Genomic DNA, 14,035 nt, shown 5'->3' on the forward strand with positions numbered 1-14,035 from the left:
TAACAAAATCCGGCCACCAACCAAAACCCTTGAGATGAAGATGCCGCCGGCCAAGGAAGAAAAATAGGAGATGGAGAGGAAGAGAGGGGGTCGGTCACCAACCAAGGAAGAGAGAAACCAAAGAAGATATCTTGTTATAAGGTGAGGCACCTCTACTCTCTCTTTTATATTCCTTGGTCTCGGCAAATAAGGAAAGTTTTATTAAAACTTCCTTATTCTCTTTGCCAATGAAAGGAAAGTTTAATAAAATTTCCCTTTCAAACTATATATGGCCGGCCACCTTAATCCCTCCAAACAAGGAAAGTTTTAAACACAAAATTAAAACTTCCTAATTTGTTTCCGGAAATTTTAAATAAAAAATTTCTCTTTTGAAAATTCCCTTCATGGTTGGTCATAAAAGGAAACTTTTATAAATTAAAATCTCTCTATTAAAACATGTGGATGATTTACAAAAAGGAAAGTTTTCTCTAAAATTAAAATCTTCCTTTCAATCTACAAATAAGGAAAGATATCAAATCTTTTCTTAATCTTTTGTAGAAACTATAAAAGGAAAGATTTAATTTTAAAACTCTCTTTTAAATCATGAGGATGGTTAAAAAAGGAAGTTTTATCAAAAATTAAAATCTTTCTTTTAACTACAAATAAGGAAAGATATCAAACCTTTCACTTAATCTCTTGTAGAAAGCTATAAAAGAAAAGATTTGAATTTTAAACTCTCTTTTAAAACCATGACTTCCATATAAGAAAGATTTTAAAAAATAAAATCCTTTTTAATTTAATGTGGCCGGCCACACCAAGCTTGGGTTCAAGCTAGGGCCGGCCACCTATTAAACCATCTCACCTTAGTTTGGTCGGCCCTAGCTTGGGATCCAAGCTAGGCTTGGCCGACCACCTTAAGGTGGGTAAGAAGGTGGGTATGAGTGGGTATAAGACTTTATAAATAAGAGACTACGATAGGGACCGAGAGGAGGAAATAGTTTTGGTCTCCCGATGAAATTAAGCTTCCCGTGTTCGCTCTGAACACCCAACTTAATTTCATCAATAATAATTCATACCACTAAAGAATTATTATTAAACTACCACACCAATCCCAAATTAAATTTTGGGCTCCTTCTTATCATAAGTGTGTTAGTCTCCCTGTGTTTAAGATATGGAATGCCCACTAATTAAATGAGTTACTGACAACTCACTTAATTAATATCTAGTTCCAAGAGTAGTACCACTCAACCTTATCGTCATGTCGAACTATGTCCACCTACGGGGTTTACATAACAATCCTTACGAGCTCCTCTTGGGGACATCATCAACCTAGATTACTAGGACACAGTTTCCTTCTATAATCAACAACACACACTATAAATAATATCATTTCTCAACTTATCGGGTCTATTGATTTATCGAACTAAATCGCATCCTTTGATAAGTCAAAGAAATAAATATTAGATATATGTGCTTGTTATTATATCAGGATTAAGAGTACACACTTCGATAATAATAAAGGTCTAGTTCTTTTATTAAGTCAGTATAAAAAGAACTTACCTTAAATGGTCCAGCTCAATACACTCTGAGTGTGCTAGTGTAATTTTATAGTCAAGATAAACTAATACCAAATTATACTACGACTATTCCAATGGTTTGTTCCTATCCATCTTAGTCGTAAGCAACTGTTTATAATTTATAAAGAACTGATAACATGATCTTCTGTGTGTGATACCACACACCATGTTATCTACAATATAAATTAATTGAACAACTACACTTAGCATATAAATGTAGGCATTTGACCAATGTGATTTTTTATTTCAAAATAAATATTTATAAAAAACTAGGCTTTTAGTATACACTCTAACAAGATGGACCACCTCAATTGCAGCCTATGAGTGATGAGTGATGAGCTGACTTGCTGAGACTCCCAGGACATGAAAACTCCAACTCCTAGTCAGACGAAGACCACACTTCAAGATTTAGAAGAACTCATGGTGTAACGAGGGATCTTGTTCTCTGACCCCTACAATAAGTTGATGCGTTAAGTCCGCATTTAGAGACACAGTCAAATCATGTGTTAGAGAGGATGGAGTGTAAAGCTAATAGCGATTGTGTTCATGATTTTAAGTTGACTCCTCTGTTGTTTTGCATGGAGATAGTATATTCAATGATACTCCGGACAATGACAGGATTTTTTATGCATGTTCAACTAGTCTTGTTGTTGTTCTTATTGCAACTCCTGATGATATATGTGTGATTGATGATGGGATTATAGATGGGACAGATGATGATATTAGTGTACAACCCTCCGAGTGGGAAGTGGTGGATAGTTGGGACTCAGAGCTGGACACTCCTACTTTTGTCGATGCCTCAATTTCTTCTGAACAAATCCTCAACATCAACTGTAATAATTGCGTTCTTCGCCTGGATACTTCAATTACACCTTCTCCATCCTCTAGAGAGAATCTTCAAAGAGAAGAAGAAGGAGAGAGCGATTCCTCACAATATTTTCCTCACGATAAAAGCTCCCTCCACATTATGGATCATTAGAAAGAAAGTCGGAGATATCTTATTAAGTAAATTTAATAAGGGGTCGAGCTAATGACCTTAAACAAGTGCTTCTTAGGAGGCAACCCAAGTTCTTTCTTGTTTTTATTTAAGTTTTTCTTTACTTTTCTTTTTCCTTACCCTAGTCCCCAACTTGATTTTTCTTGTCTAATCTTCTTTTTATAGAATTCAAAGTTTTGGAGGAGTGCTCCCACTAGATGGAGGGGTGAAAGATTTAGGCCTTTGGCACACATCACTTGATGACCCTCCTTTCAAATTCTCTTCCATATTACATTTTTAGTTTTTATTGAGACAAATGAAAGATCTAAGTCCAGGGGATGTATTGGGTTTAAATTAGTTTGTCATATTTTTGTTTGCATAATAAATTTCTCTAGTTACATCATACATCATGTCATGATTGTTTGTTCCTTAATGCAAAAATACTAAGCACGTTTGTTCTAGTTTTCATATGGTTATTGTTACTTATGATGATAGTATGTCTAGTAATCTATCTTTTTCTATCCATGTTAGTATGAAGTGAGCAATATTTTTAATGTAAGAGTTTAAGTATTAGCCTTGTTTTAGGATCACCCTACACTTGCCTAGTTTTAATAATAGATGACTCTAAAAATAGTCATAATTCATAGAACTTGATTAGTACTAGTGTTTCCATGGTGATTTCTCAAACTACATTTTGGTTACTAGATAAAGCTCGAATCATGTCAGCTTATTTGGAAAAATTAAAATATCCCTACATTTACATTCATGTGCATTTGTGTTCAAGTGTTGCACCTTGCAATCACTTAGAAAAAAAAAAGCAAATGAAAAAATGAATAAGGGGTATAAAAAACTAGTTGTCGTGAATGGAAACTAACGAGTTATCCCTTTGAGACCTAGTTAGATTACTAGAAAATAACTACTATATTTCTCTTGATATAGAGCATGCCTTTGAGACCCAAGGTAGATTGAGAAGGAAGAGCCATGTGAGTGGCAAGTAAGTGTCTATTGCCGGGAGCATAAGAAATACGATCTTATTGCACTGAGCACGGAGAACTATTACTTAGGTCGTACTCGGATAACTTTTATATCTTGCTCACTAGTAAAATCATTTGATAGGATTAGACTGATTCGCTAGAGATTACGATGCACCATTTAACCATGAGAGTCTAGATTACAGGTTTTTGCTTAAAAGATAAGCAAAAGTTTAAGTCGGGGGTATGCTGTGCATAGATTATATATGTTTTGAGGTATTATTTTACACACATCTACTTGCATTTCAAGAGTATAATCTATATTTATTGCACCCTATTTCATTATTATGTCATACTTCTGATCCTTTTATTCAGAGACCTACTCTCGTATATTTTTGTTGACAGGTACGTGAATCGAAGCAAAATCAAAAGGAGATTGAGATTGGAGACTTCACAGCCAGACACGGGTGCCTGTGCCTAGCAACACGGGCCTTGCCCGCCTCGGCCAGCCTACCACAACTGCCCAGCGGCACGGGTCATGCCTAGCTCGATTAGCCTACCACAGTTGTCAATGCCCAGTGACATGGGTTGTGCCTTGTCAAATCCAAATCTCCCACGCTCGACACGAGCACCTATGCCCAACGGCACGCCCATATCGGGCGTCCAATTTTCTAGCTCTCCTCATTTGGATTGGGGATCGGGACTAGAGGACTTCGTCCACCTCTTTGGGAGAGGGCTTCCGCCTCTAGGGGAAACCCTAGAGCCATCTTCATCCACTCTTACGATTTGTCCACCTCCGGCGTAAGGAATCACTCCGAAGACATTGGGAATCTTCTCCCTAAACATTTCTTCTTTGGTTTGTAATTACTTTGCAATGGAATAGTTCTCTTAATTCTAGGATGTATGTGTTGGACCCCGTGGTAGTTTTGATGTGATCAACAAAGTTAGTTAGGTCCTGCGTTTTGTCTGAAACCTGTGTCTGAGTGTGCAGGAACTTAGGAGCGCAGGAAGTCGAGCAGAAAACGCAGCTAGCGAGAAGGACGGCACGGGAAGGGAGCCGACGGGCTCGGTGCGTCTGAAGGACGAGAGAGCTGTGGAAGAGTACTCCGGTGGAGCGAGAAGAACGTGCGCGGCGTTCGAGGGACGAGAAGTCGGACGGAAGCCTGTTCGAGGAGAAGGCCGGGAACTGGGTTCAGGTGAGCCCTATTCCGGATGGCCGCAATCACCCAATGGAGCCGAACCAGAGCAAGTGAACTGGAGTTGACTTGTCAACGGTTCGGTCGACCGAACCCCATGATCGGTCGACCGAACCCCAATCCTCAGAAGATCAACCGCTGGTGACACGTCAGAAGCCACATCAGTAAGCCAGTCGTTGGGGGACTGATCGGTCGACCGAACCTCTTGATCGGTCGACCGAACCAACGTTTATCCAGAGATTCAGTCGAGCGTTTTGATCGGGCCAGCGCAGAGGAAGACCGTTGGCCGATCGGTTGACCGAACACAATGATCGGTCGACCAAACCTGAGCTCGATCCACAGAGACTGCACCTGGACGGAAAGATGGGCAGGTACAGCAGGTTCGGTCGACCGAACCTGGGGATCGGTCGACCGATCTCTCTCGAGTCAAACCTGATCCCGAAGATCAGGTTAACAGATAGGCTCTAGAACCCCTATATAAAGGGGGTCTCGGGTAGCTATTGAAGAACAACGAAATAGTGAACGAAATTCAACTCTTGTATTCTCTAGTGAAGCAATAGTTCTGTGCTCTTCAAAGTGTAAAAGGCTTCTCCGCCTTCAAAGAAGGAGTTTTCTTACTACGCCTTTCATCGCCCTGGATTAACAACCCTCTTGGTTGTAACCAGGTTAACACTATGAGTTCTATTTCTTTTCTGTCATTTTGTTTTTAAGTGTTGCTTTATTTTAAGAGTTGAAATTGCTTGAGGAGGGTATAATTTCACTTGCAGGCAATTCACCCCCCTCTTACCGGTCCCCGCTGCACCTACAAGTGGTATCAGAGCCTGACAGCCTCAAAAGGACTAACCGTCGTCTGAAGCACAAAGATCAGAACAATGGCCGGCACGAATATTCATCCCCCGAAGTTCGACGGAGATTTCGTTACATGGAAGAGAAAAATGGAGGTATTCTTTAAAACAGATTTTGATATTTTAATTACTATGAAATATGGTTTTGCAGCTCCTAAAGACAAAAAAGAAAACACGTGGAGCAAGAGGGAGCAAGCCGACTTCATCGCCAACGGAAAAGCTGAATTCTACCTCCTCAGCGTTCTGCCACCTCAGGAGGTAAACCGAATCGGAAGCTACAATTCAGTGAAGGATCTCTGGGAGAAATTTCTGGAGCTTCACGAAGGTACCTCTGAAGCGAAGCTGGCGCGGCGCGATATCCTCCGGACACAACTAACAAACCTCCGGATGAACAACGGCGAGAAGGTAGCGCAACTCCAAGCAAAAATCAAAGAGCTGATAACGCAACTAACGAACATTGGAGAAGAAGTAACCAACCAGGATTCCATCCGATACGCGCTCAATGTCTTCCCCAGAACTTCAGAATGGGCGTCCTTAGTAGATGCTTACTACATCTCTAAGGACTTTGAGGTAAGTAGTTTAGAAAACTTGTTTTTAACTTTCGAACTTCATGAGTCTCGACTTGCAGAAAAACCAGTAGCGAAGTCGAACCTCAACATTGTCCTACGAGCTGAAAAGGACGATCCCGACTCCGAAGCGTCAATCGACGAAAACGAAGTTGCGTTAATGGTAAGGCGTTTTAATAAGTTTTTTAAATCTAACAAGTTTAGATCGCAGTCATGTAAGCGTCATCAAAAAGGAAGGACAGTCCGGTGCTACAATTGCAACAAAGAAGGGCACATCAAAGATGATTGCCCAAAATTGAAGAACAAACAGAAAGATAAGGAAAGAAGCAAGAAGCCAGCTCGACCCAAGCACAGAAATCTGAAGGCAACATGGGACGACTCTTCATCCTCTGAATCAGAAGTCGAAGAATTCTCGGGACTAGCACTGATGGCCAACCATCATCTAGAAGAAACATCTAGCTCAGAAATGAACATTGATGAAGGGGGAGGAACATCAGAAGAAGAAAGCAGCAGTGAAGGGGGAGCGTCACCAGACCAGGTAAGTAAGGTACGCAATCTAACCCCGACTCAATCTTTTAAATTTATTAAAGCTCTTTCTAAAGAATTAGATAAATTAGAAAAAGAAAATGAAAATTTGAAATCAGAAAATGAAAATTGAAAATTGAAAATTGAAAATTGAAAAATTGAAATCTGATGCATGCTTAAAGATAAATGTTTTTCCAAAATCAAAACTTAAAATTTATGGAAAATTAAACTGGTATATAAGGAAGCATCAGGGTCAACTTAGGAAAATTCCTAAGAATTATATACCCCCTAAGTTTTTGACTAATCCTGTAGGAAGGAACCTTTATTGGGTTCCAAAATCTGTGTTAAACTAAGCTCTTAAAATTAAAAGCTTTATAGAGAGAAAATTAAACATTTTCCTTATGAAGGTTTTGTCTAAGGAAGTGGTTGTTGCTCCAATAACCAAGAAAGTCTAGTGCCTCGCCACGACCTGGAAGCTAAAATATTGAAACAAAATGTTTAATTAACTTTCTGAAAAATCATTAAAAGTAAAATTAAAATGCTTTGAAAGTTCACAAACATTTTTTTTACTTTTCTAAATTTTGGATTTTTTTAAATTTTTTTTTAACTTAGAAAATAGATTCTTTTTGAAAAATTCTAAAAAATCATATTAGAAATTGCTTCCCCGTTTTTTGTTGCTGTGATCAAAGGGGGAGAAAAAAGTACAAGTTTAGGGAGAGTTAGGGAAATTTAAAAGAAAATTTAAAATTTAAAATTTTTATTTCTAAATAGTGTTGCAATTTTATTTATTGCAAAACTTATGCTTAATATGCTAGTTTAGTAATTTTCTTTAAAATTATTTTTTGTCTGTTTTACCCTAACTTGAACTTGGGTTGATGCACATCAAAAAGGGGGAGATTGTTGGACCCCGTGATAGTTTTGATGTGATCAACCAAGTTAGTTAGGTCCTGCATTTTGTCTGAACCCTGTGTCTGAGTGTGCAGGAACTTAGGAGCGCAGAAAGTCGAGCAGAAGACGCAGCTAACGAGAAGGACAAAGACAGAAGGAGCCGACGGCTTGCAAGGCCTCAAGGACGAGAGAGCTGGAAGAGTACTCCTGGAGCGAGAAGAACGCAGGCTCGAGGGACGAAGCCGGACTAAGCCTGCCGAGGAGAAGGTCGGAACTAGGTTCGTGAGCCCTATTTCGATGGCCACAATCACCCAAACGGAGCCGAACCGAGCAAGTGGAGTTGATTGATCGTTCGGCCGATCAACCCCACGATCGGCCGATCAACCCCAATCTCGAAGATCAACCGGTGACATGCCGGCCACGCCAAGAAGCCACCGTTGGGGACCGATCACCAACCGAACCTCTTGATCGGTCGACCGAACCAACGTTTATCCAGAGATTCAGTCGAGCGTTTTGATCGGGCCAGCGCAGAGGAAGACCGTTGGCCGATCGATCGACCGAATACAATGATCGGTCGACCGAACCTGAGCTCGATCCACAGAGACTGCACCTGGACGGAAAGATGGGCAGGTACAGCAGGTTCGGTCGACCGAACCTGTGGATCGGTCGACCGAACCTGTGGATCGGTCGACCGATCCCTCTCGAGTCAAACCTAATCCCGAAGATCAGGTTAACAGATAGGCTCTAGAACCCCTATATAAAGGGGGTCTCGGGTAGCTATTGAAGAACAACAAAACAGTGAACGAAATTCAACTCTTGTATTCTCTAGTGAAGCAATAGTTCTGTGCTCTTCAAAGTGTAAAAGGTTTCTCCGCCTTCAGAGAAGGAGTTTTCTTACTATGCCTTTCATCGCCCTGGATTAACAACCCTCTTGGTTGTAATCAGGTTAACACTCTGAGTTCTATTTCTTTTCTGTCATTTTATTTTTAAGTGTTGCTTTATTTTAAGAGTTGAAATTGCTTGAGGAGGGTATAATTTCACTTGCAGGCAATTCACCCCCCTCTTGTCGGTCCCCGCTGCACCTACAGTAGGGAGTAGCCCTTTTGATATGTGAACATCTTTTCATTTAATCTACTTAGTTTGCATGTTTCTTGTTCGATGAAATATGTGTTTATGGTCCGGATCTACCGTATTAACACGATCTTGATGTCAAAAGCACGAGATTCATATCCCACAAGGGTTTGGAGATGAACCGAAAGGAGAACCCAACCTTCCGACCTGTAGAAAATCGAGACGTGGAGAGTCAGATACGAAAATGCAACTCGGTGTGTCGCAAGAAACCCTAGGTCATCATAGAGCTTAATGGATCAAACCTAATTTGTTATAGAAAATGGTTAGGATTGATACATCATTGTAGATGTAAAAGGTCTCATCACTAGTTACAATCCTTCCAATAGTAGACAATGATTAGGTTGGTACACCGTTGTAGTACCAAAAGTTCATATCAGATACCATAGGATGGTGTACCTACATAAATACCCATTGAGGATAGAAAATCAAACATAGATTAGGTGTTTACGATCATTTCGATGAAATCGAAGTCCTAGAATCACTTCACCCTTCGCTCACTTCTCTGGCTCGACCCTCTACTATGCCTCTCTCTCAATGTTCTCGTGCTCAGTTCCTCACTCTCTCTTGACTCTCTCTCTCGTTTTCTCTTTCTCTCTTGTTCTTGTGACCACGCACCACCACGATTGTCTAGAAAACTTGTTTTGCGAACTTAGCTAGTGCTTAATCAACAATCATGTATCAATATTTTATTAATTGACGACAGAATCATGCACTTGGGATTTCCCACATCAGTTACCTGCAAGTATTAGTACTCATAATTTTACTCTCACAAACCCTCAAAATGAACCATCAAGCAGCGCTTGTATGAGATCAATGAAAAGACAAATCTTGATTCTTGTATTGAGACAGCAGCTGACACTTACACAAGATTAATAAAATGAAGGATTTATATTTCACACCATCTTATTCCCAAGTTAGCGTCATTTAGAGGGGAGAGAAATATATCACAGTCCATGCTTATTTAAAGATCCAAAACAAAAACAAAAAAAAAAAAAAAAGGTTTAAACTATCATTTCGAATTAAACCTTGTAAAGTGTTGGTGCCCCTAAGTACGAGAAAAATATATCATTGCCTCACTGATATGCCAGCACACCGAGACAATTGTTGGTGTCCCTAACAAGGAGAGTGAATCAAGAAGAAGAAGAAAAGCCTTGAGAAGGAGGAAGAAATCAAGAAGTTGTAGAAGAGGAGGAAGTGACAACTTACCTACAAAAGTTGAAGGAAATCCTAACCATGCTCAAGAGGAGAAGCAACGGAATCATTCCGATAGAGAATAAGTGGCAGCAGTGTTCAAAGATAGAGAACAAGTGTCTAGAGAGGAAGGTCTATAGATGTCATTTTTGCATATGGGTTCTTCGATGGAATGATTTGTGGCACTTGTATCAAGCGGGAAGAAACAACATTTATCCAAGCAAATATGAAATTATTATGCCCTAGTTAATCCCCTAAGCATAATCAAGAGAGGAAAAGAAATAACTCAACAATAACAAAAGAGATTTTTGTCCTTGCTCAATGTGGGTGCCAAGAGGTCTCCCCCTTCACCTCTCTCTTCCCCTTGACCAACAATTATGTGGGGGAAGTTGGAAGATATATTTGTTTGCTCCTGAAAATGGCTTACCAACTAGACGATGTTGTTACAAATAGTGGACAACAATGCATGAACTAGGGAAAAATAAAATAAAAATGAATGGACTTTATGATTAATCGTCATTGCAAACTTTAAGCTTTGCAACAAAATGGTGAACACAAAAAATAAGTACAACATAATTGAAAAATATTATAATTATTGATCATAAACTAATATCGATTATATAAATAGCCCAAAGAAACAAAAATCAATAATCTACACATAATACAAAATATGTAAGAATTTTAAACCTTTTTCTTTCGTTGCAATTTTTTGTTTTTTGAAAATAGCGCATGACAACTAATAGGAGTTGCTACACATGGTTTTAAAAAGTAGCCAAGGAGTTTTCAACATGCCTTTACTTCACCTATAGTATAAGAAGTCATTGTTAGGCAAAGTGTTTCAAAAATAGGGAAAAGTCGGTAGTTAGTTTAGTTACATTGGAAAATGCTCAATTGAATGATGGGAAAAAGTTGGTTTAGTAGATGGGTGGGAATGGTTCGATTATAACTTATAATCCTAAGTCAATCCCTTCTCTTTCCTCCTCACGTTGAAAATAGACTTCTCCATTGAAACCCTTCTTCTCCCCAACAACTCTACACTTCACCGCCTACTACACGCATTGTTGGTCATCACAACTCCACAAGTCCTCCACACACATCTAAGGCAAAACTATAGTTCACTACACCACACTGTTCCACATGTGGCACCTCCACATTTTATATCAAAAAAAAAACAATTAAACTAAGGGTGTGGTTGTCGTTCCTAAAATTCTTTGTTGCAAAAGTGCAATTTGGAAAAATCAACCACAATTTGAAAAACCAATTCATATAAGGGATGGAAGTCTTTGGCTGGAGTTTCTTCCTACTTGTTTCAGTTTAATTACCTTGTGTATGATTAATTCAATTAAGTAGATTTAATACTAAAATATTTGGAAAAAAAAGAATTCCTTATATGATCTTATTTCTTCTCTTATTGGTCGATATATGCTTTCACATTGCTTGTCCTTATTTGATCTTATTGTTATTCATCCATCCTTGTTCTTCTTAAAATTTGTTTATGCCAAAAAAATGGTTAATTGAAATAAAGATATAAAGAACTGGAAATCAATAGTAATGTTTTAACATAATTAAAACTACCCTAAGAAATTATGAGAAAATTTTAATATGTAATTATATCTTCAAAGAAATAAGTAATTGATATATTATTTCCATTTAACTTTAGCTTTACGCTTTGATACTAATAAATATTGTTACGACTCGAAGACTTTAATCCCTATATATGTATGTATAGGTGCATAGATATGATGCATGTTGTATTGGATGGATCATATATCATTCACCCCATGTATATACGATATCTCTTTTGGGAGGATTACTGGTCGTTCACCTATCTATGTATCTATATGTGCATACATACGATGCATTTCGTTATGAGTGGACTGTGGGTTATTCACTCTCATATATGATGCATCCTTCCTGAGTAGGTTGCGTGCTGCTCATCTTTATTTTTACATTGATACATGATGTGTTCATATTAGATGGATTATAGGTCGTTCACCTTTACTTATACGACACATCCTTGATAGGCATATTGCATGTCGTTCACCCACTTAATAAATTATGTTGAGTTTTTTGATGTTGAAAATGATAAATTAAGGAGAACTGATAAAATTAATTAAGAGGAGAATAAAAGGCAAATGACAAGAAAGGAATAATAATCAAATGATGCTTAAGAATATGAAAATATAAAGTGTTTCTATGTTGTTTCCCTCTTATTATATTTTCTTGCACATCTCTCCTATCTTCACTTTGCACATTGTGCTTACTTCCTTTTTCTTTGACCTCCAAATCCAAAGTGGAAAGGAAAATATGAGCAATGAATCAGCCCTTTTTTCTCATTTTTCCCTTCCATGCTTCCAAGTAAACAAGGGGTAATTTTTGATCCAATAGCAATCCTTTCTCATCCAAAAGCATCATATGGTCATGTTACCTCTTTACCAATTTTAACTTCAATTATCCCATGCTGAACACACACAACATGACCTCCTCTGTTATTGCCTCACTAGGGGAAGTGGCTTTCAAGTGATTGCACCATGAGTCAAACTCACTTGCCTCACATGTCCTTATTGGGGCACAAATAACAATGATCAGATAGCTTTCTCTTGGTAGCTGTCTTCAATGAAATAGTGATTGCACGATGAGTCAAACTCACCTGCCTCGCATTGTCCTCATTGGGGCACAAATAACAATGATTAGATAACTTTCTCTTGATACTCAAATTCAACCGCGTTCAATTAAATTGTCACTGGACCCACTAAATCATTGACTAATCTAACAAAATCCTACTACTCAAACTTGACAAACAAGTGGGTACTCAGAAAAATAGAAAAAAAAAAAACAGATTAGAGAAGGATAAAGTTAGATCGAGAATTAAAATGGATGTATAAGATTTATCACTAAATTTCTTGATAAATTTGGCTACTGTTAAATTTTCTATGTAGAAATCTAATCCACATAAGAATTTTAAGGATTTTGCAACCAGAGCTTTAAGCATCTAAATCAAGAAGGTTCTTCCTCCTTGACAAAGTTAGATCAAGAATTAAAATGGACGTCTAAGAATTATCACTAAATTTCTTAATAAATTTTCCCACTATTTAATTTTCCATGCAAAAATATAATCAACATAAGAAATCAACATAATAAATCTAAGGAGAGCCCTAAGCATCTTAATTAAGAAGGCTCTTCCTCCTTAAAAAAAAACAAAAAATGTTTGATCAAAAACAATAATAAATATACGTACTAGTAAAACAGAAATTAAATACAAGAAAAATATTTTATCACCTAATCCTTCTGCGACGGAACTGCGTCGTCGGAGAGAATAGTGATAAGCTTGTAGCTGCTCGACTCTGGAAAATGGATATTGCGGGATAGAGACTGGTCTGCGAGATCAAAGGTAAGGGAACTTCAGCTGTCCTGAGAGATCGTAGTAACAAGACCGTATGGGGAAGGGGAGGACTTGCGGTTGCGGAGAGGCGAGTGTACGGCAGGCCGAGTCCGGCTACGGAAAACGAGATCACAAGAGGAAGACGGAGAAGTGATTACCGGAAGAGGCAGGAGAACAGGCCGAATCAGGCGATCGGAATCTCTGGCACAGCGATCGCGAAAGGGAGGGGAGATTGGAAGGAGTGCGTCGGTGAGTTTCCGCGCAGAAGCGGGTGAAAAGGTCGGAAGGAAGCAGACGATGACATTCGGTTGGCATTTACGCGGAGGAAATCGCCTCTCCCAATAGAAGCACACGTCCGGCCCGGTCCGGTCCGGTCCGGTTCGGTGCTCAAATATTAATGATGGTCTTTTCAAATAGGGTGGTTTGATAAGAATTTAATATAAATAAGATTAATTAAATATAATTTATTTAATGATAGAATTATAATGTTCATAAGTAAGTTAACATATATTTATTAATAAAACTCATATTAAAGTATGAATGAATAAATAATTTTATAATTTCAAGTTTACTAACAAAATTAAAAATATAAAATTTTAAATAATTAAATGTTTAAATTAAGATCTTCATAGCATCTAAACAAAAATAAATGTAAGTTTAAATAACTATTTTAATAGTTTAATTCATTTCTATTTTATCAAAAAAGTTCGAACAACAACGTGTAGTATCTAGACTAGAACAATATTTGTAATTCAAAATCTTAATCAATATAAACTTAGAACAATGAGCATGACTAATGATGGAGAAT

The 14,035-nt window shown here is 38.2% G+C and overlaps 1 protein-coding gene across 2 annotated transcripts in view; it reads right to left on the bottom strand.

Annotated features, from left to right (window-relative positions):
• LOC122002782 (vacuolar protein-sorting-associated protein 37 homolog 1-like) overlaps positions 1 to 13,552 on the bottom strand; it is a 28,928-nt gene extending 15,376 nt beyond the window's left edge. For both annotated transcript variants that reach the window (XM_042558100.1, XM_042558098.1), the window contains exons 1-2: positions 13,386 to 13,552; positions 13,125 to 13,222 (exon numbers count right to left, since the gene is read on the bottom strand). The gene's annotated coding sequence lies outside the window, so the exon portion shown is untranslated. The remainder of the gene's footprint in view (positions 1 to 13,124; positions 13,223 to 13,385) is intronic.
• Between the last annotated feature and the right edge of the window lie 483 nt (positions 13,553 to 14,035).

The sequence above is a fragment of the Zingiber officinale genome, chromosome 7A (genome assembly GCF_018446385.1).
Source record: "Zingiber officinale cultivar Zhangliang chromosome 7A, Zo_v1.1, whole genome shotgun sequence".
NCBI lineage: Eukaryota > Viridiplantae > Streptophyta > Magnoliopsida > Zingiberales > Zingiberaceae > Zingiber > Zingiber officinale.